Consider the following 21,250-nt stretch of genomic DNA (forward strand, 5'->3'; position numbering starts at 1 on the left):
CACGGTGGATTTTACTAAAAGATATCTAGGATCAAAACGTACACAGAATATAACTACAGATACGGTAACGAACGGTTTACGATATTTCTGATCAACAATTTCGACAAATGTCGGAATTTTGACTCCATTCAAAAGGGATTTTATTTTACGGTTTACCTGCTCAGAATGTCGTTTAAAAACTTAAAGAAACTAGTTTCATTTTTTATTTCAAACGAGATTTCCTTCTCTCTTTAGTCGAATAAAAAAAAAGTAAATACGATATGAAAATTTGAAACGACTTATTTTTTAAATATGGATCGGAGTGGTGGTCTTTTCACACTAACGATAAGGAAAGCCGAGCGATTAAGGTAGTATAATTGTAAAGTTATAAAATATGTTTATTTTTAGCGCGCAAATGAAGTAGTATATTAAATGTAAAGGCGGCTTCATCGAAAAAACTATTTAAATTTAGTTTCCCGAAAGTGTCTTTCTATCGTATCGCAACCAAGTTTTTTTCCTAAGATCACGAATTCCGTTAACTGAAATACGACAATCGACCAGATAAGATTTTCTATCGATGAATTCAGAACGGGACGTTAACATTAATTCTGTGTTCTTAACCGACATCCTGACGACGGTTTAAGATACGGATTCCCTCTTCCTAATCGCTCCACGTTCGTTGGCACCGGCTTTTGTCCGACCGAGATTCTCTTCGTCTCTTTTTGTTCTTCAATTCAAGATGCGGAGACGTTCTGATGTTCGTCGCGGAGATGTCATTTCACCTTTCCGGTAATATATTACCATATATATATATATATATATATATATGCATAAATATTCATAATTTTTGTCGATAACTCTAGTCACAGCTACTCATACGTAGAAATAATATATCGACACAAACACATATTTTAATATTATTTTTAACCGATCGAAATAAAAAGCTAAATTTAAATCGCGAGCAGAACCTTAATTTTATTAAATAATTGAATCGATTTAATTATATTATTAACTAGACCGTTAAGTAACAAACAATTTTTTTTAAATTATATTTTTGGTTTTACGATAAAATATTATAACTCCATTTTATTCCGATGAACGGCATCGTAAAATTCTATAAAACGTAGTTTTGATAGCATCATTAATTTGGACTATTTAAACAAATTCATTTCTGTTCATATAAATATTCAGTCGATAAATTAAAACTTTAGTTACAAAAATTTATCGAATTAAAATTTTTAAGGTTAGGTAAGTTAAAGGAAAAATTTCTAAAAATTAATTTACATAATTATTTTTTGAGTACTTACGCTAAACAAAGAATCGCAATATAGATATATTAATACCATTAAATGATTAATAAAAAATAAAAAAATAAAATTATGATTAATGTAAAAATATTATTAATTTTTAACTACATAGAATCTGATGTTGACAACACATGATTTTTTGTACGCCTATTAAATTACACTCACACTTTTTTTAAAAATGTAAATACGTAAAATTTTATCTCATTAATAATTGTAGATATTTTTTCTCTTTTTTTGTTATTGAATAATTATTCATCGAAATTTTTTTTTATAATGAAAGGTAATAATTATTAATAAATCAGTATATTTAAATTTAAAAAAAAGTTAAAAAAATGTAGATGAAAAAGGAGATTTCAACCGCTGTGCTCCCCTTTCAAATATTTCATTAATTAAAATTTTATTTGGCTATAACTGGACCAAATGAAAATAAATAAATACCATTTATGATAAATCGTTGAAATCCTTTCAATGTGGGCTTATTACTGTAGTTAGAAACAAGATTTTGGGCTTTTTTGGACACTTTTGGTTCAGTGGATTGCAATCAAAAGGGGAGGTGCACAACGAGATGTTACAACAATCCTAAACACAAAATTTTTTAACGTCCTACGGCTAATCGTTTTTGACTTATGCCAAATACATAAGTACATACGTACGTACAGACGTCACGCCGAAAGTAATCAAATTGGATTCAGGGATGGTCAAAATGGATATTTCAGTTGAAATCTGAATATCAAAATTTTTCGCGATCACAATACTTTCTGTGTATTAAGAAACTATTTTTTATGCATTTTGAATTATTTATTTATTATTAACTAAATGGATCACTTTTTAGGTTTTTTTATTTTTTACGATAAATTCTCTCTAATGATCATCTTATAAATTTTTTCGGAAATTTTTATTAAATGACTTTATAATAATTTTTTTAATGTAAAAATACACAGAATATATATATAAACCGATCGAAAATATTTTTCATTCTATTTTCCTGGCATAGATCTAAAGGTATACTGCAAGAAGGAAAAGTATGGTTTTTTTTAAATTTCTCTAAGTTTTATGTCTGAGGAATCCCAAAAAAGAAAAGATAAAGTGTTTTGAGGGAGGGAAGTACATTTCGTACTTATGAACGTGTGAAAAAAATAATTTTATTCCATTGTTAATTGCTTTTCAAAAAAAATAAAAGAAAAAGAAAAACGTTTTGAACCAGCATGCCGGTTCAAAATTTGCATGATTTGTTTGCGCTTTAATATGAGGTACATAGTAGCAGATCGTTTGGTTTCGCTATTACAAAGAGACGGTTCACTATTGTTTACTAATAGACTTACTGAATTTGAACCGCAGTTCAGCTATGTCAAACATTAGACTATGCCAAACAACTTCCTGATAGCCGTGCGTGATGACTCAATCCGCCACTGTTACCATCTATCTATACAATGTTTATAGTTCATTTATTTATTCGATCGATGAAATAATTCACCGCAAAATCTTACAAAGAAACTTCTAAAGCTAGTTTTGAAGGTATTTTTATTTATTGTAATACATCATTTGTGCTAGATTTAAAAAAAATCAGATGATTAAAGCGAAATATGTAATGATAAATAAATGTAATAAAACAAATTTCTTATAGTAACAAATGCTTTAATAAAAAAATTTAAAAAAAATTAGTCAAAGAAAATAATACGATAATTTATAAAATTGTTTATTTTATACGCTGACAGAGGACTTTTGCTAAGAGGAATATTAGAGGTAATTCTTTTTTTTTATTTAATTTTTTGGGATGACGCATCAATCAAGTAAAGACGAACTGTCACTGTGATTATGCGATGATGGCGGGAGGGATAGAGGGGGAATGATTGGCTCTGATTGGCTACCGTCGGACAGTAATGATCACGCGATACAATTCAAATACAACTGTAAACTTGCGTATATGGTGTATATGTGTGCGTACGTATGTGTATAGCTGTGCAAGTACAATTTTAATATAGACGTTTTCTTATAAAGACATTTCTTTTATAGACGTTCGATATAATTAAATTAAATCAAGATTTGTCGATTATTTTATATTTACTACATTTTATTTAAAATAATAATTAATATTGTAAGGAATAAATATAGCCAAATCAAATTTAATTCTAATCTCTGATTTATTTTTTTGAATATTGTATAACACTATATGAAATTATTTCATAAGTACAAAAATTATATTTCTCACTGTGAGAGGAGAGTAATCCAGTCTACATTTGTTAAACGTTCAAGTTTATCGTCACATCGAATTTATAAATTTTATTAAAACTTTTAGTAAAGAAATTATTTTATCATAAATGATGTTTTTAAAAGATAATTTTGCTTTTTACTTTGCTTACCCCACGAGTACACTACTTTAAGGTTGTGCAATAATAATTCTATTTCCTTGGTTAATCATTTATTGGCCGATTAACCTAAAATTTATAACCAAGCGTGTAACTTTTGTATTATAACCTTAATGTTAATGAGTATTAACTCATATTATATTTAATTTGAATCACAATTTTGTAACGAGAAAATCTCTCTGATAATTCGAGTACTTAAAACAAGCAATAATTTATGTAAATTTTACTAACTGATTATTTTACTAACTGTATTTACAACATAAAAATTAAAATAAACAAAAAAGTTATCAAGTATGATTTTAAGTTTTTAACACTAATACATAAACGATAAATATCAATCAGTTCATTAATAGTACAACCTTATTGTCAAATAGAGAATTTAACACGATTTTAATTAATTAATTTATTTATTTTTTTTAAATAATAGTAAAATAATAATATTATTCGTTATTAAATTTAAAAAAAAATTAATAATAAAAATTTTATTAAAAATGATTTTTTGTATTCATCTTGCTTACTTGTTTAACTTGAAAGATTTATTCTACGTAAATGGACGCAACGCAGCAAATTATATGATGCCGAATTTGGCGGGTAAAGGGCCAAGGGGGAAGAAAAATGCAGGTAAATTGGCAACATAGCACCTGTTGCAGTCACAATGTTAGAGCTGCGTTTATATACGCCACTCCGTATTAATAGTGTCTATCTCCCTCGCTTTTACTCTCCATCACCTCTCTCTCTTCCTCTCCCTCGCCTTCACTGATCCCCCTATCACCCCTCTCTCAATTCCTCTCCATCAACCTCGCTCTCTCTCCCGCCCACTCTCTCGCACTCACCCCGCACTGTCATCACTCACGCCCTCTCTCACTCTCCCCCTCAATCGCTCTCTCTCTCTCTCTGTATGCGGTAGGCTACTTAAACATGTTTGTATTTTTTCAATTTTCTCACTCAAGGTGCAGTTTTACAAAAACTTTGTAATAAAAAAAATTGACCGTTAAGGTTTTCGACTCTTTTTAAATTTATTAATGCGTTTCCGTTCGTGAAAAAGCATTAAAATTTCTCGTTGTAATTATAACAAAAAAACGGTTACGTAAATTAAGTTTACGTAAAATTTAACCTCTGATCCACAGATTTTTCCCGACGAGAAGAAAAGTTACAACGTCGTTTGTAGTAATAAAAAATTACGCGTATAGAATTTTATTTCGAAAATACATCGTTAAATTATGTTACTTCATTTTTTTTAAATTTCAGTGCTCCTTTGATCGGCCAAAGAAACAGTTTTTTTGTAATTTCTTTATTTCGCGTCGTTTATAATTGTACGTAAAGAATTAGATGAACTGTAACCGGTAAGGAATGCCAAACGATGCCGAGATTCGAACCCAGGATCGGTATATCAATCGCTTAATTTATCAACCGATCGATCTAAGGAGGGTCGTTAAATTTTTCTTAAAAATAGTTTTCCTCTAAAAGAACGATCGACTATACATTTTCAACAATTTTGTGATTTTTTTTTTAATTTAGCTTAAAAAATATAAAAGTTTGGTCATGAACTGTTTGTTGTATATATGTCGTACTGTTTACGAATAATTTCTGCTTTAAATATTATGTACGCACAATTATTAAGATATATGATAATTATCCGGTGTCGAACTCAGAACCTCACATAAATTATCAAATATCGGTCGCCTTCTACAAACTCACTACCGATGTTTTTTTCCTTTCTTACGATTAATTATTGTTAAATATATATGTTAAATAAAAAATACGCCGATAGATTTCTAAAAATATTTTTACAAATTTATTAAAATGATTATTTGTAGCTTTCTTTCCTGTCAAAAATTATTTTTTCCAAATTTTCGTGTTATTCCCGAGTATACATTCATTTATGAATATTTAACGACATTAACTGAGATCGGTGAAGAAACGGTAAGCTATTTTGGGTGTCGAACCCAGGAGAAGCAGTAAATCAGTATATTCTTTATAACGATACAGATGCGAATTATTTTCTCTCTAACACGATTCATTTTCATTACCAGACTTAAAACTTAATATATCACTCACGAAATACCCTTTGCTTATATCAGTTTAGTTAAATATATAATGACCAAATAACCTAAAATTACAACCGAACATATAACTTGTTTATCTTTATTATTTTTTCAAATAAGTAATATCTTTAACAAGTTTAATCTAATAAGTAATTTGTAATACAAACAAAGAATAAAACAACTGCAAATTATTGTTTCAAAAATTGTAATAATATTTAAAAAAATAAATAAAACTCACCTTAATCAGTAATAAAGAATATCTCAATAAAAAGATGAAATTTGGATGACGTTACAAGTTAGGTTAAGCAACAATGTTAACTGCAGGCATTAAATGTACTACGATTCAGTCGCCTATCTACCGATAATTCCCGCCAATAACTAACTACAAGACAAAACATCTCGGTGAATTTCTTTAGTTACATAACACATATTGCTCTCATCGTCTCCCCACTCCGGAATGACGTCATCTAAAATTTGGTTCGCAAACTGTTTTATTCACCATCAAATTTTTTTAACGTTAGATCATCCATCATTACACGTCGCTTAATATTAAATAGTTTTTAAAATTTACTATCAATCTTGCCGAACTTATAATTAGATAAAATATTAAAGAGAATAAATTTTCACTTAAAACTATAAATGGACATATTACTACAACAGCCAACCATACACAAAGGGGTTATAACGAGATTTTTACTTATTATTTAATTACATATAATAATTATTTTATAAACGAAATCAAGCTCAAGATATAGTACATGTAAATACGGACCCGCACGCGCGCGCACATACAATTTTGTTATTAAGTGTTACTATATTTTTTAAATATCAAATCAGGAATTAAAAAAAAAAAAAATATTAAGTTTGTAGCGCGTACATACACCCGTAGATATATTTATTAATTCACTTTATTATACATGTAAATCCTAATTTTATTTTATTTAGATATTTAAAAATATATTTCGTCGTTTTAATTAATACTTGGCTCTCAATGAATAAAACAATTTAATCCAAAAATTTTTGACTTTATTTAATTGTTTTATAAGATAACACTCAATCCTGCTATTGCGTAAGAAATTTATAAAGCACTAGACTCTGTGTCAACCTTGAACGTTCGTAGTCGGTGGAGTGAGGAATGTTTACAAAACAACGAACACCGGCTAGACAGCAAAGAACAGTTTTTTTTTCTTCATCTCACGCATTATTAAAACAAATATTCTTTATCTATTTTAAATCATTTATTAATTTTAACTAGCAGACCCGGCAATTTCTTCACTACGCTAAATTTATATATTTAGATATATATATATATATATATATATATATATATATATATATATATATATGGTATATGGTATATGGTTGGTAACAGATAATATTCTCTGAAGAGTTACATTGATCAACTACTGCGAGGTGGAAGGTAGCATGTATGTTTATTTAAATAGAGACATTCCCATCTAGCCACCGTCTTGATCCGCATTGTATTCGTTATCCTTGTGCTTGTGCAAATAATACTGCTAAATAACAATTTATAAAAATTATCAGCACATTGTAATTTCTTCAGAGCATCAGTTTTATCAGCATAGGACTTGAAACTTTGAGTGATGTCAAGTATATGGGTTTCAGAATAGTCAGCCCCATCTTAAAAATAGTAGTTGTTATAGCCGGTGCACCCGTCCTTCATAGCGTAAAAAACTATTTTCTATGGTTCTTAGCGTTACTTTAAAAACACCATAAGGAGATGACCGTACTTCATTTATCAATTTTCATTTTATTTTTAGTCAAGTAACTGAAGACAAATGCAACGAGTCGCGTCATACATACAACACTGACAATGGCTATGTTAGTTGAGCTGCCGTACCATACACCATCATATCTTTAAAGCTACTTTTTTTGATAACAGAAAGAGACAAACAGACCTTTTTTTTATAGAAAATTTAATTTCAAATATAACAAGCGGTTTCCAAATTTGACTTTGACCAATTGTTTGGTCATATTAAAGTTGAATATTGGCAAGGAACATAATAATCCTATTGTTACTGCAAGCCATTAACAATGTCAGCCATCTTGAAACTTTGAAACATCTCATAATAGCAATAGGTTCTTTTTAAATTTCCAGATTCACAGACGCCACTAGATTTATGTATATATCTCAGATTTAGGTTTTTTGTTAAATTTTTCCATTGTTGGTTTTAATACAGCAAACAACTTTAAAAAAGAAAATCTGGTAAAGATATAACTTTTTCCATGGTTTTATCGTGATTGGTGAGATTACCTGTAAGTTTTTAATGAAAGGTTTATTCGGTAGTGCGCAGGAACACATACGCATTTAATAACGTCTTGCGGAACCTATTAGCGAGCCCGACACTGCTAAGGCGCCCGTAAATGGGGTTCCTCCACCTCTTTAAAAAAAAAAAGCCTGCTGGATTAGTGGGCGTCCATCTGCGTCAGTTAGGTTTGGTTAGACCAGAAAAAGATTAGCCCACCGGGCTGGGCTGGCCCAGCCCAGTCATCGCAAATCAGCTGATTTCGAAGCCGAGAGTTCTAAGTTTCAAATCCGTATAAAAGTAACTACTTTTACTAGGATACCAGATCGTGGATACCGATGTTATTTGATGGTTGGGTTTCAATTAACCACACATCTCAGGAATGCTCGACCCGAGACTACACTGCATTTACATTCATACATATCATCTTCATTCATCCCTGAAGTAATAACTTACAACGGTTCCGGAGGCTAAACAGAAAAAAAATAAAGACCAGAAAATGAGAGAGAGATGGTTTAGTGGTGAATTCCTGTAGACAACTAATTTCTTATAAAATATTTAAAGTACGTTTTTAATGTATATATATTATATTTGGTTCGGTTTGTTACAGAAGTATGAATTTTTAAATTAATATCATCACCGACCGTAACGGGCAAAAATATATAAAGTAATTAAAAATGATTACGGGTTATTTAATTTATTAACGAAAATGTTATTTGAATTTTTACGTGTAACTACTACGTTTTTGTGTGACGCTTTATGTTTATCAAAATAATTATTATTATTAAATTCCGGCTTATTAATTTTTTTTATAAATAACAATCGCTTCTAAGAATTTAACGAATATCTCAGTATTTTTTTTTATTTTTATATTTAACCAGTTTAGCTGTTCCGTGAATGAAAAATTATTTAGTCTGTTGAGCAATACCGTATGTAAGTATATATATTTTTATATTGATATATATTGAAGTTTTGACGATATATCGTATGTACTGAAGTTTGGCAAATGTGTGAGTAGTGTGAAACCGTTGTTAAGGAGAGGTCTATATTCAATATTATTAATTTGTTGGTGTTCATTTTTGTTTATCTGAGTAAATAAATAATTTTATACCATATTTAAGTTTCAGTTTTTTTTGTATTGATGGTATTGTGGGCTTTAACCTGTGACGTAAAATCATTTGAGTTCGTTGCAAAATCGTTTAAGCAACATGTTAAAAAATTCATATGTCGGTTTTTAATTAGTAATTTTCTTTCTATCGAAAATTATAATATTTATTTTCTGATACTAATAAAAAAGAACAATTGATAGTTGACAGTTTTGTAATAGACTTTTGAAGCTTTCAATTATGTTACAATTAGTGGAAAACAGATCAGTTAAATGATAATTCCTAGCAAGTGTCAGTCGTTTTATTAGTGTCATGTAAAAACTCGCCAAAATAAACGGAGATAGGTTACAAAGAAATATTGTGACTGAACAAAGGAAGAAAAAATCATCACAATTAAGTACATATATACCATCTTAATAATCACGCAAACTATAGATTCTATTAAAAAATCTCAGAAATTAACATCTCACAAAAATAATAATTATAAATAATTTGTGAAACAAATAAAACATTAACATTGTACGAAAATATTGTACTCCTCAAGCTCTCAGAAGTCTATATTGAATTTTCATAGGCAAGAGTGTTTTCATTCCTTTAAGCAGATGATAGACCTTTTGTAAATGTATCTGTTGCTGGTTTTTGAGATTGAATGCTTCGTTGCATTCACCATCTTCCTCACGTAATGGCATCTAGTTTTGATTTATTGTGACACATTGGTTTGTTTTTACGTTAAATGGCACTCTGGTTATCTATTAAGAGAGTTGGCTTTTAAGTGACATCAGGTGTACCAACTTCCTTTAATCAGATGTGAAGCCAAACCAACTATTTGTTTGCCTCTATTGTAGCAACATATGCAGCTTCCATAGAAATTTCTGCAATTTACTTTTTCTCACGACTGATCTACCACAGTATTTAAGGAGAGTTTCATTAGTCAGTCTTCGAATGACTGTCACCAATATAATCGGCATCACTGTATGCCTCAATTGTTTAATGTTCACCATTGGAAATTAGAGGAGAGTTTCTGGATTCTCATTTGAAAAGATTAAGGTTTACAGTTGCTAAACCCATAATGCTACAAAAGCCAGTCTTTGGCTGGTCCATCTCTATAAATTTGCCTGTTAGTAATATTTATCCCAAGATAATTTTACACTTCATTTGATTTTAATTCAAATCAAGAATTTAACTTTGCGATTAGGCTCATGATCGTTGAGGAAGAACCTGTAATAAGTCATCAACATAAAAAAACCACAATTTCTTTACTGTGGTTCATCCAAAGATCTACCTTCTTGATCACAGTGCTATAAGAAATGTGTTAAGTGTTTATACAAACACTTATAAACTTGTTTAAGAGTATATAAACTTTTTAATAATTTATACCCGTTTTGTGTTCCATCTCATTTCCTTGAGGTTATCACATGAACACATTCGTGGGTACTTACGTATTAACGCCACTGCAGCTACAGCTTTATTTAAAAACAAAGTAGCCTATCGGATTTTGGTGGAAAATGAACAGTCTCTTTATTAATTTTAATAAATGGTTATTTTATAAATATAATTTAACCAAACTTAACCTACGCTCGCTAACCTTGACTAATTAACAGGAGTGTTTTGATTATTTAAATAATAAATAATTGCAATAATTACTGAATTTATTAAATAAATACTCAAAAAATTACAGTGTTAATTAGTCAAGGTTAGCAAGCGAAGCGAGCGTAGGTTAAGTTTGGTTAAATTATATTTATAAAATAAATAAATATAAATAACCATTTATTAAAATAATTAGAGACTGTTCATTTTCCACCAAAATCCGATAGGCTACCTTGTTTTTAAATAAAGCTGTAGCTGCGGTGGTGTTAATATATAAGTACCCGTTCGTGTTTAGTTGTCCGTTGAGGAAAGCAGTCTTCTAATCTGAGCAAGCTAAAATTTCCCCGTCTGTCTAAGTGGGAAACAGGGCTGAAATTGTCAAAATAATCTCTGGATGTTGACTATAGCACTTAGCAGCTAGTCTTGCATTATACTTTATTTTATGATGCATTCGAATCAGTCTTGACATTACATACCCGTTGTTTATCCACCACTCCACAATCTGGAGGCTTCTCTAGCTGGCCCATCTGATTCTGCTGAGAATTTATTTTTCACTTTCTTCCATTCAGAAGCTCTGTCGCTCTCTGTAGCCCCTTGATAATTTGAAATATATATGTCTCAGTACTAAGGCAGTTAGTTTAGAATTAGTCTCGGATTTGACTACACAGTCATTCATAGCAACGCTCAAGAGATTTATTTCACAAAGGTATTCCTACCCAAATATTTTCAGATGATTGTTCCAACTTCCATTCTGCAGAGAATATTTTGTACGGTTTATTTAAATTCTTAAATTCAGAAAATCTAAAATCAAACATTCAAGCCTTTTAAGCCAAACATTCATCATGGTCATTTATTCCACCTTATTCGCCACAAATTTGGTGGCTTATGGGAGAGCACAATTGAAAGTGTAAAATATAATCTACGTCGTGCAGTAGAACAAACGATCTTGAGCATTGAAGAATTGTGTACGGTTTTAACTCTGGTTGAATTTTGTCTTAATTCTCGTCCCATTTTTAGCATTTCTACAGAGTATAGGAACCCATAACCAATATCGCCTGGACATTTCTTATCGGTTGTCCACTTATGTCTTTACCTGAACCCAATCATAAAGAAATTAAAATTAACCGCCTACATCGTTGGCATTTACTCCGGAAATTCTTCCAATCCACCTGAAAATGATGGTCTATGGATTGTGTTCATTATCTACAACAGAGAAATAAATTGCATTTCCCTTCGTCTATTCTGTCTATCGGAGACTTAGTATTAATCTCAAAGGAGAACTGTTCACCAATGCAATGGAAATTCAGAATTATCATTAAAGTTTATCCAGGTCCTGACCAATTAGTTCGAGTCGTCGATTTAAAGACTATTAATGGTCAGCTTCAAAAACCTGTGCGTAAGTTGTGTTTGCTGCCAGTGCCTGATAATTTAATATTTATTTAAAATAAAAAAAAATACTTAACATGTTACTAATTGAGAATATTATTAAAATAATAATTTTGATTGATATTATACTTTATTATTGTAACTTATTAATGTGATTTATATTACGATCATAAATGTTATATATTGATATTATAATGTAATATTCTGTATATTTATATCTTACTGATATGCTCTTTTAACACCCTCTACTGTACGGTCTATTATACTACATTTGCTTCTACATATATACTGCATGCATGCACATACACAGACACACACACAGATATCATATGTTAGATGTGATAAATCACTAAATGTGCACATCATTATTTATACTTTCTATCCAACGGCACCATGGTTATTTGGACCATTGGACACATCTTCTCTTTTGTCATGAACAACATATTTATAGAAATCCTAGTCGCTATAATATTATAGGTACAAGTTTCCAAGAATATATATTTACATATATTATTAATATTATGATTATTCTTATTATTGTTACATTTTTATGATTATTACATCAAGATTAATGAAACCATGAGCATTACGTTTATGATTCTTATTGTATTATTATTATTTATTGATTTGTGATCACTATTATACATTATATTGATAAAAAAAGTAAAATAAATATACTTGGTTTATCTTGTATTACTGAATCATATTATTGATTTGTATTAGTATAACATTTATGTACCTTATATTGATATGATATTACAAGAAAAAAGAACTTCTTTTTTGATGGTCAGTATGTTCAGATTCAATTGTTTTCTTCGTACTCTTTGGTTAAATGTAAACATATGTCTTCTTAATTTTTAATGAACCAGCTGATCTTAATTATTATTAAAATTATTAATGTATGAATCTTTACTTTCCTTTAAAATGTTGAAGAGATAGCATTACAAAATCTAGCTAGACAATATATTTAATATATAATTAATAATGTGAATTTAATTAAAGTATGAACTATTGTAACATAATGTAATCATTAATTCAATGTAAAATTTAAAGTAAATAAAGGAAGTTCTTAACAATATTTGGTTATCCGCAATTACTTAATGTATATATTTTATTGGTCCTCCGACTGCGGGTGTATATAAATCTACAATTTGAAGAAATATTATTCAAAAATCTACTGCATAAAGGGATTCACAGCGTCTAATTCTACATCATTTATGTAAGATCTTCCTTAATTTACTCTAAATTTAATTTACATTATATTATCATTATTGTAATATCTAATTTACATTATTGATAATTTATATTAATTTAAATCACTATTATGGAGAAGGAACAATTAATTAAACAAGGAGGATCAATAAATCCTCTAACTAGAATTCCCACATTTACTGACAAATTTGATCCATCACAAGATGATAGTCATACCTTGTAAATTAAATTAAGGAATCTTCTTGATTTTCAATGCAAATATGACCTCATTCAATGAAAACTTGAATTAGATTATGACAATGATGTTTTATCATTGCATCATGAACAGGTCAAGGAAAACTAGTGTACTATAGAATGCAAATTGCAACATTAATAAATAATATTAATAAAAAATCATCTAATCAAGAAGTTACTACAAATACATCATTTAAACAAACTCAGTTACAACCTATAAATATAGCAGTATGTAAAGGTAATGTCTTAGAATGGCAGTGTTATATTAATATATCTTGTATTTATTAATTTAATACGTACTGGAGATGATTTAACTAACATTCAAAAATGACACTATTTACATTCTTTAAAAAATTAAATTCTTTAAAAATTAAAGATCTTCCAATAACAAATGAAAATTATCTTGTTGCTCTAGAATTATTAAAGGTGCAGTTTGACAATAAATATGTAATTGCTTTTCATAATGCTGAACGCATTTTAAAATCAGATTCTGTAAAAAAAGAATCTGTGGATACTTTTTCCAATTTTATTAATGAAATATCCTCAAATGGGAACTCACTTAAAGCTTAATACATTAATACATATGAATTTATGTATTAATGTATTAATACACTTCCTATTAATACATATGAATTTATCGTAGTTCAGTTTTTAACATCTAAATTGGATCATAACAACTCAAGATTATGGAAAGAAAGGTTGTCAGATGAGAGGTTTCCCACCTTTACAGACTTCATTGAATTTCTTTATTCTAGATGAAAACTTTTAGAAAATATTAATTTATCCATTTCAAACACGCAAGTGAATACGTCATAAAATACAACCAGATCTTTAACCAAATGTTTTAATTTAAATCCTAATAAACAATACAAAATTCAATTTGTATCGATGTTCATTTTGTTAATCAAATCATTACTTATATCGATGTAAAGAATTTTTAAATTTGTCCATAGATAATTGTAAAAGGTTTTTGACAAATAATTGCTGTTTAATTGTTTATGTAAAGGTCATTGTATTAATCAATGTTGTTCAAAGAGTCTGTAAGATTTGTGATAAGAAACACAATACGCTTGTTCTTATGGATAAAATTAACATTCTAAGGTTGATGACAATAAACTTGAAAGTATAACTAATTGTTTGTTTAAAAATCAGTCAAATGAAAATGTAATTCTGTCAACAGCTGTATGTAGTACTACTGATATATGTGGTAATACGTTTTCATGTAGATTACTGTTAGATTCTGGTTTGCAAGGAAATTTTTTTCATTTACTTTTGCCCGCAAATTAGATTTTAAACTTAATAAAAATAATTACTCATTTCAGGCATAAATAATTTATTAGTTTAGTCCAAATACAGTGTTACACTCACATTATAGAAACATTTTGTTCAAGTAAAATGCGTTGTTTTACCATATATTACTGATAGCCTCCCTTCATCTGTATTTGACATTTCTCACTTCAAATTACCTCATAATATATTTCTGGCTGATCCCAATTTCAAGATCCAAATAACATTGATGTACTAATTTTAGCTGAATTCTACTTGAGTTTTATTCTTCCTGGGAAATTCATGTGTAATTTCAGATATCCTATTATCCAGAAAACTAAATTAGGATATGTAATTAGTCTTCCTAATAACAGTGAGGGCAACAATAATGTTGCATCTTTTCTTCTACATAACACTCATAAAAATTTTATGTTGATGATCTACTTTACTCAAGAATTTCTGGGAACTTGAAGAAATTAATACTGATGCTTCACTTCAGGAAATGAAACCTCATAAAAACATTTTCAAACCAATACTATTCGAAATAATCACAGCAAATTTGTTGTGTCACTACTATGCAAGGCTAATAACATTCAACTAGGTGATTCCTTTGTCGACGCTAAAAATAGATTTTATCTTTTGAAAGAACACTAAACAACAATTCCAACCTTAAATAAGACTGTTCCGCTTTCATAAAGCTCAACTACTAAAATTTGGGCTGTTCTCAACTCTACTGGATTTAAGAAACCTCATTTATGTTATATGAATTTCAACCTTCAGCCTTACTGTGGTGGTATAAAGAATCCTGAATTGTTTCACAGACACTTCCCGTAACCAATTCAAACCAGAAGGAACTTGCTAATCATGCGTCTAAGAAGCTTTAGTTCGATTGTAGTATAATTTACACTCATAGAACCAGATCAGGGGTAGAAGGTATCACGAATTAGGAAATATACAGTGAGTAAATACGATCTATCCATAAGGGAATTGTAATATACGATAACCAATCCTACCCAGAGAAAAGCTTAAGCTTTTAAATATATACTTATATTTACTAATAGTAAATATATACTATTATTTCAAGTTTTTGAATTAATGAGATTATTATAAAGGCTTATATTTTAATTGTGAATGGATGCATGTATTGAAATTAAATAAATTATCTCGTTTCAGTAGTAAATGGTGTAAACTATTTAGCCATTTTATAACTGAAACTAAGTAATCAATGCAATATAATTCACTAATTTTTTTGAATTAGTTTAATATTTTACAATTTTAGAATAAAATAATTTGTAAATTATTTTCTGATTTTTATTTAGTCGTTTCATTAACAAAGTTTTTGCATTTTTTATATTAATAAGAACAATTTATAAGAAAATATGTTCCAAAAGACTGTTCATTAAAATATTACATAATTTTGATCTCAATATTCACTAAGAAGTATGTTTATTATTAATAACAGAACAATATGATAAGTGCAATAAGTTTTATTGCACATTCTAAAATTAATAGAATCTAATTAAAAATGAATATTTGTTTGTAAATTAGTTGTAATAAATACATTTTTAACGTGTTTTTACAATTTATTTATAAAGTTTTATTTTAGCTTCATAATAAAGAAATAAGATTATTACATAATATTATTATTGTTATTATTCATATTAAAAGTTCTAATAAGTAGTAATGATAATTAATTTCTGGTAATTCTGTCAGAACTTCCCTCTTGGTAATTATTCAAACCTTACTTGAATTTTAACTAAATTTAATATTATAATGTTATAAATATTAGGTTTAAAAATGTTTCTGCTATGTAGAATTAGTTAACTATGTTTAATCATTGGAATATCCTTTTAGTCATAAATAATAAAACAACTTTATTGGTATAAAGCTGATAAATTCATAATTAAGTTAAAATAACTGGGTAAATTTTTTCAAGTAATTTAATATATCTTTACAGAGTTTGTTACAAATTTCAATTTTTAAGTTTAATTTGGTATATGCATGTACAAATGAAGGCATTCGTTAGCCTCTCATAAAGACAAAATCCCATGTTTTTCCCCAGTTATCATCTTACACATCAGACTCATAGGATTTTTATGATTGTTAAACAAGTTCAATTATATTAAACTATCAGTCTTAAATCTAGGTCATTAGAAGGAGATTTGACTTCTTCAGAATATTGATATCAGCAGTAATATTGACATTACATAACTCAAACCCTGTCCAGAATTATTTATCTAAGAAATATTAATATCTAGAGATACAAAATAAAACAAATTCTAATTAATGTAAATTATTTATGCGTTACAGTAGGGATTAATTATTTGATAAAAGCATAATTTTTTTTGACAGGTACGGAAGTATTTTTAAGAAAAATTTATACATTCAATTTTATCATTATCTTATTAAGAAAACAAGATTGAGCAACAAACAACTGCATATTGTAAGTGTGACATGTTTAGCAGTTGCTAAACATGTTAAACACTAATTTGTTTAAAGCCAAAACTTGAATTTAAAAAAATAAATTAGTTTTCAAAAATTAATAAAAACATAGCAGTAAGTATATCACCATTAATATTATTTATGGTATAACATAACATATAACATTATTTAACAGTATAACATATACCTACATATAAAAAAATAATTCAAACTGTGTATGCCATTCCATGTTCAAATTTATTGGTAATTTTCTCATAGAAAGATGAGAGGTAGGTAAATAAACCACTGGACCAATCTTTTACCTTGAGAAAATATGATAAAGTTGATTTTTGTTTCATCCTTCCAAGATCCAATAGTTTTTTTAGTTATGATTTTTTCTGTAAACCCTTAAAATAACAAAAAAAAAGTGCACCGTAACAAAAATGGCCACCACAGGTAAACTGCCTAAATAAATAAAAAATATAGTTTTAAGATCCTAAGACATGTAGGAAACAATTGGATGTTTCTATTTTTTTGAATTGGTCAAGCAACCGCTTATGTTTTTTTTTCAGACACTTCAGATGGATTTACCCAGAGTAGAAAATACAAACTAGTAATACCTTCTTCCACAGCTATGGGACGACACGAGAATGAAAAACTATTTTACAGTTAACCCGTAAAATAAAAGTACAAAGAATTATAAATATGCACAAATTACATTCAAAAGAGAGAAAATCTGGATTACTTTAACGTATTTAAAAAACCTACTTACATAAAATAATTAAACTTCAAACCAGATATACAACAATCTTGAATTTTCCGGAATACCAATAACTAACACGATTAACAGCAATGGTCGCTGGCAGTTTAAAATTCCAAAGAGATTTAACAACACACTATGCCGTACATATGATAAAATTTATTTTATTTTAACTAAATGAAATGAATACAATTTATTTATATTTCTAATTTAGCTTACACTAATCATATTTATTTTGATTAGCATAGTATGATTGGAAAAAGTTATGTATTTTAGTGAGTTTGTTTTTAGGTTCAAGCATTATACATGTAGAATCAGTGTGATTTGAGAGGCTACTGGAGGCAACTGTGTTTTAGTGAATGACATTTTTCAAATGGTAATATCCGCAATTTACCATATTAAATGCTAATATCTTAGATAATAGCATTGTATTATAAATATTCATATATTAATATAAATATATTAACTTAAATAGCATTCTACAATAAATTCTAATATCTCAGATATTAGAATTTAATCCCGAATTAATATATATTTGTTGTAAAAAAATAATGTATGAGGTATTTAAGTATTTTTTGATGATCAAAATATTCATATGTTGTTAAAAAGCAGTAGAAGTTACTTATGTATTAGCCCATCAACCAATAAATTGCAAAGTTTTGGGTTATTGTTAATATCACCCGATATAACTATTTTTTATAATTTAACCAAACTTAACCTACGCTTGCTATACTCATTAATCTTGACTAATTAACACAGTAATGTTTTGAGTATTTAAATAATAAATTCAGTAATGATTGCAATTATTTTGTATTCAAATAGTCAAAACATTACTGTTAATTAGTCGAGGTTAGCAAGCGAAGCAAGCATAGGTTAAGTTTGGTTAATTTATATGTATAATTATAAGCAATAATGCTCATATTTTTAATATATTAAATATGTTAATACTTGGACATATTTTCAAAGTTACAGGATCATTATGGTTATGGTTGATGGGCTAATACGTAAGTACCCAGTAGAATAAGGGATTGAGATAAGAGAACTAATGACAAGTAAGACAGATTAAAAATCCAACTATAGTTATTGTAGTGTGTAGAACTTAAAATTGAATTAAAATAAAAATTATAGTAAAAATAACAATATTGGAGTGCATTAACAGTATTGAGACAAGAATTACCAGTCTCAGATCCCTTGTTTGGAAAGAAAATGCTAATTTAGGAAATTGATAATAGGTCATTTAACAACTGATATACATTTACAAAATTCTGTAGCATTTAGAAATGTTTATTCTCTTTTTTCATGGGTTCTGAACCCCCTCTACACTGTGGATAGCTCTTCCTTTTTCACCATCCATCCCTGTTCCATACTCTTGATTCCTACTTTAACATTATTGGTTCTGTGGGAACAAGTCTGATCCCATTAGGTTCCCCACATTAAGGATGCCAAAACCTGAAGAGTATCATTGTTATTATGTAGAGAAATTGTCTGGACCAACTGGGACTGCATAACAAGCCTAATGGCTAAAATACATAATTGGGTAAAGCTGGTCTCCTCCTAATCTCCCCTTCCAGTAATGAATGTGCTCTGTCAAGATGTAATACAAACTGGGCAGTTCTTTTTTATATTAGAAAAATTTCAGTTAGAAATCAGATGTTAAGGCTATAAATGTCTGTACTTTTTGTACCAAATCAAAATTAAAAAAAAAAACACATTTTCAGATTTAAAAAAATGGCTATCACTGTTCGGTTGAGAATTTAACAAACTAAATTTTGATAGAATATACATTACACTTAAAAAAGCAGATGTACAAGATTTTTTATTTGTTTTATATCTCATTATAAAAGTATAAGCCAACCAACCATAAAGATAGGTTAATCTATGGCAGCAATGACTATTTTTTAACATAAAATTAAATTTATGTTTATTTTGAGTTAACATTCAGTTATAACAATGAAAGTAATCATAACAATATTATCAAATACATGTTATATGCAAGAGGTTAACCAGAAAGTAGGTTCTGAAGAATTATTTAAAATCCTCAAGAAGATACTTGTGCAAAATACTATCTCTCTGCCGATCTCTGATGAAGAAGTAGCATTTTGGCCTTTCATCCAGAGGTCTAGGTTTAAATCCTAGTTAGGAATACCATTTTACATATGCTAAAAATTTCCATTTTCACATTCCTGCATATGTACTGCGACACAAGCCATGTATTAACAACTTCTTTGATCTCATCGTCATCATGGAGCTGTTACCGAGCAGGGAGGATTTGAATACTCAGGAACAGATTTAATAAGTATGAGAACTCAGACTGTATATTTCAAGCATTTTAGTTTCCTTAGATTCAAAAAGCTGATCACAGATCAAATTTCACACCATTGTGTGTCTCAGTTTTCTTAAACATGATAAACAGAACTTAGAGGCATACGGACTAGAAAATTTAATTAGAATGGTGTCAATCCCTTTGTAACTTATCAAGTGACTCAGCATGCATGTATAGAATCAAAATCAGTGTGTAGCAGCAATTATTTAGAAACAGAAGTTATTTTCTGGATATAGCTCATGTTTGATGAATATCTATTGGAATTAATTTAATTTTTATAAATGAAAAAAATAATTGAACAAAGAAATAAGAGTAATCCACAAACTATCAGTAACATTATTCCAAATGGCTTCAATGGTTTTAATAAGGAATAATATGATTTTACTTATGATTGCCAATTACTAAAAAAATTATAAACTGTGAAACATTTACTATAATAACAATTCAAAAAAGTCATACCTTAAACCATAATTGCCCAAATCAGATTAATTATATTGCCAATTGCAATTTCAAAATTACAAGAACAACTGTAGGAATAAAATGAAAAATAAAAAGAAAGAAAGAAACCATATTAATCTACTTCAAATTTACTCTAGTAGCTGTAATAGCATCAATATCAGAATTTCAGTTTATTTCATTTTTTATGGTGTACTTGATAATTAGTTTTGAATCTTAATAAATATAAACAGAAGTTTAATTTCATCAGCAAAATGTTTAAAATAAGGTCTCAGGAATAATATTATTTATAACAGTGTCAATTAATTATCAAAAATAATGGTTGTTCTTCAGGAATTTCCCACAACCATTGATATTATTCTCACAATTCTGAAAGCTGGTGTTTGAAAGTGTAGTGTTTGATCTGCATGATACAGTAAACCATTCCAAGTGGCTGCCATCTACCAAAAGTTATAAATTATTAATTAGAACATTTGTATCCAGTTTTTTTTTATCACTTATTGACCGATACTGTAAACCTTCTATCATTCTTTGA

At 28.5% G+C, this 21,250-nt stretch overlaps 1 protein-coding gene across 6 annotated transcripts in view; it reads right to left on the reverse strand.

The window, feature by feature from the left end:
• Positions 1-18,037, reverse strand: part of LOC142331251 (ras-related protein Rab-3-like) — a 113,930-nt gene extending 95,893 nt beyond the window's left edge. For 5 of the 6 annotated variants that reach the window (XR_012757934.1, XR_012757935.1, XR_012757933.1 and 2 more), the window contains exon 1: positions 17,949-18,037. The gene's annotated coding sequence lies outside the window, so the exon portion shown is untranslated. Of the gene's footprint in view, positions 1-5,935; positions 6,066-17,948 lie in introns of those variants that run through there. The other variant, XR_012757937.1, reaches the window with a different exon arrangement.
• Between the last annotated feature and the right edge of the window lie 3,213 nt (positions 18,038-21,250).

This window comes from Lycorma delicatula, chromosome 10 (genome assembly GCF_047948215.1).
Source record: "Lycorma delicatula isolate Av1 chromosome 10, ASM4794821v1, whole genome shotgun sequence".
In the NCBI taxonomy this organism is placed as follows: domain Eukaryota; kingdom Metazoa; phylum Arthropoda; class Insecta; order Hemiptera; family Fulgoridae; genus Lycorma; species Lycorma delicatula.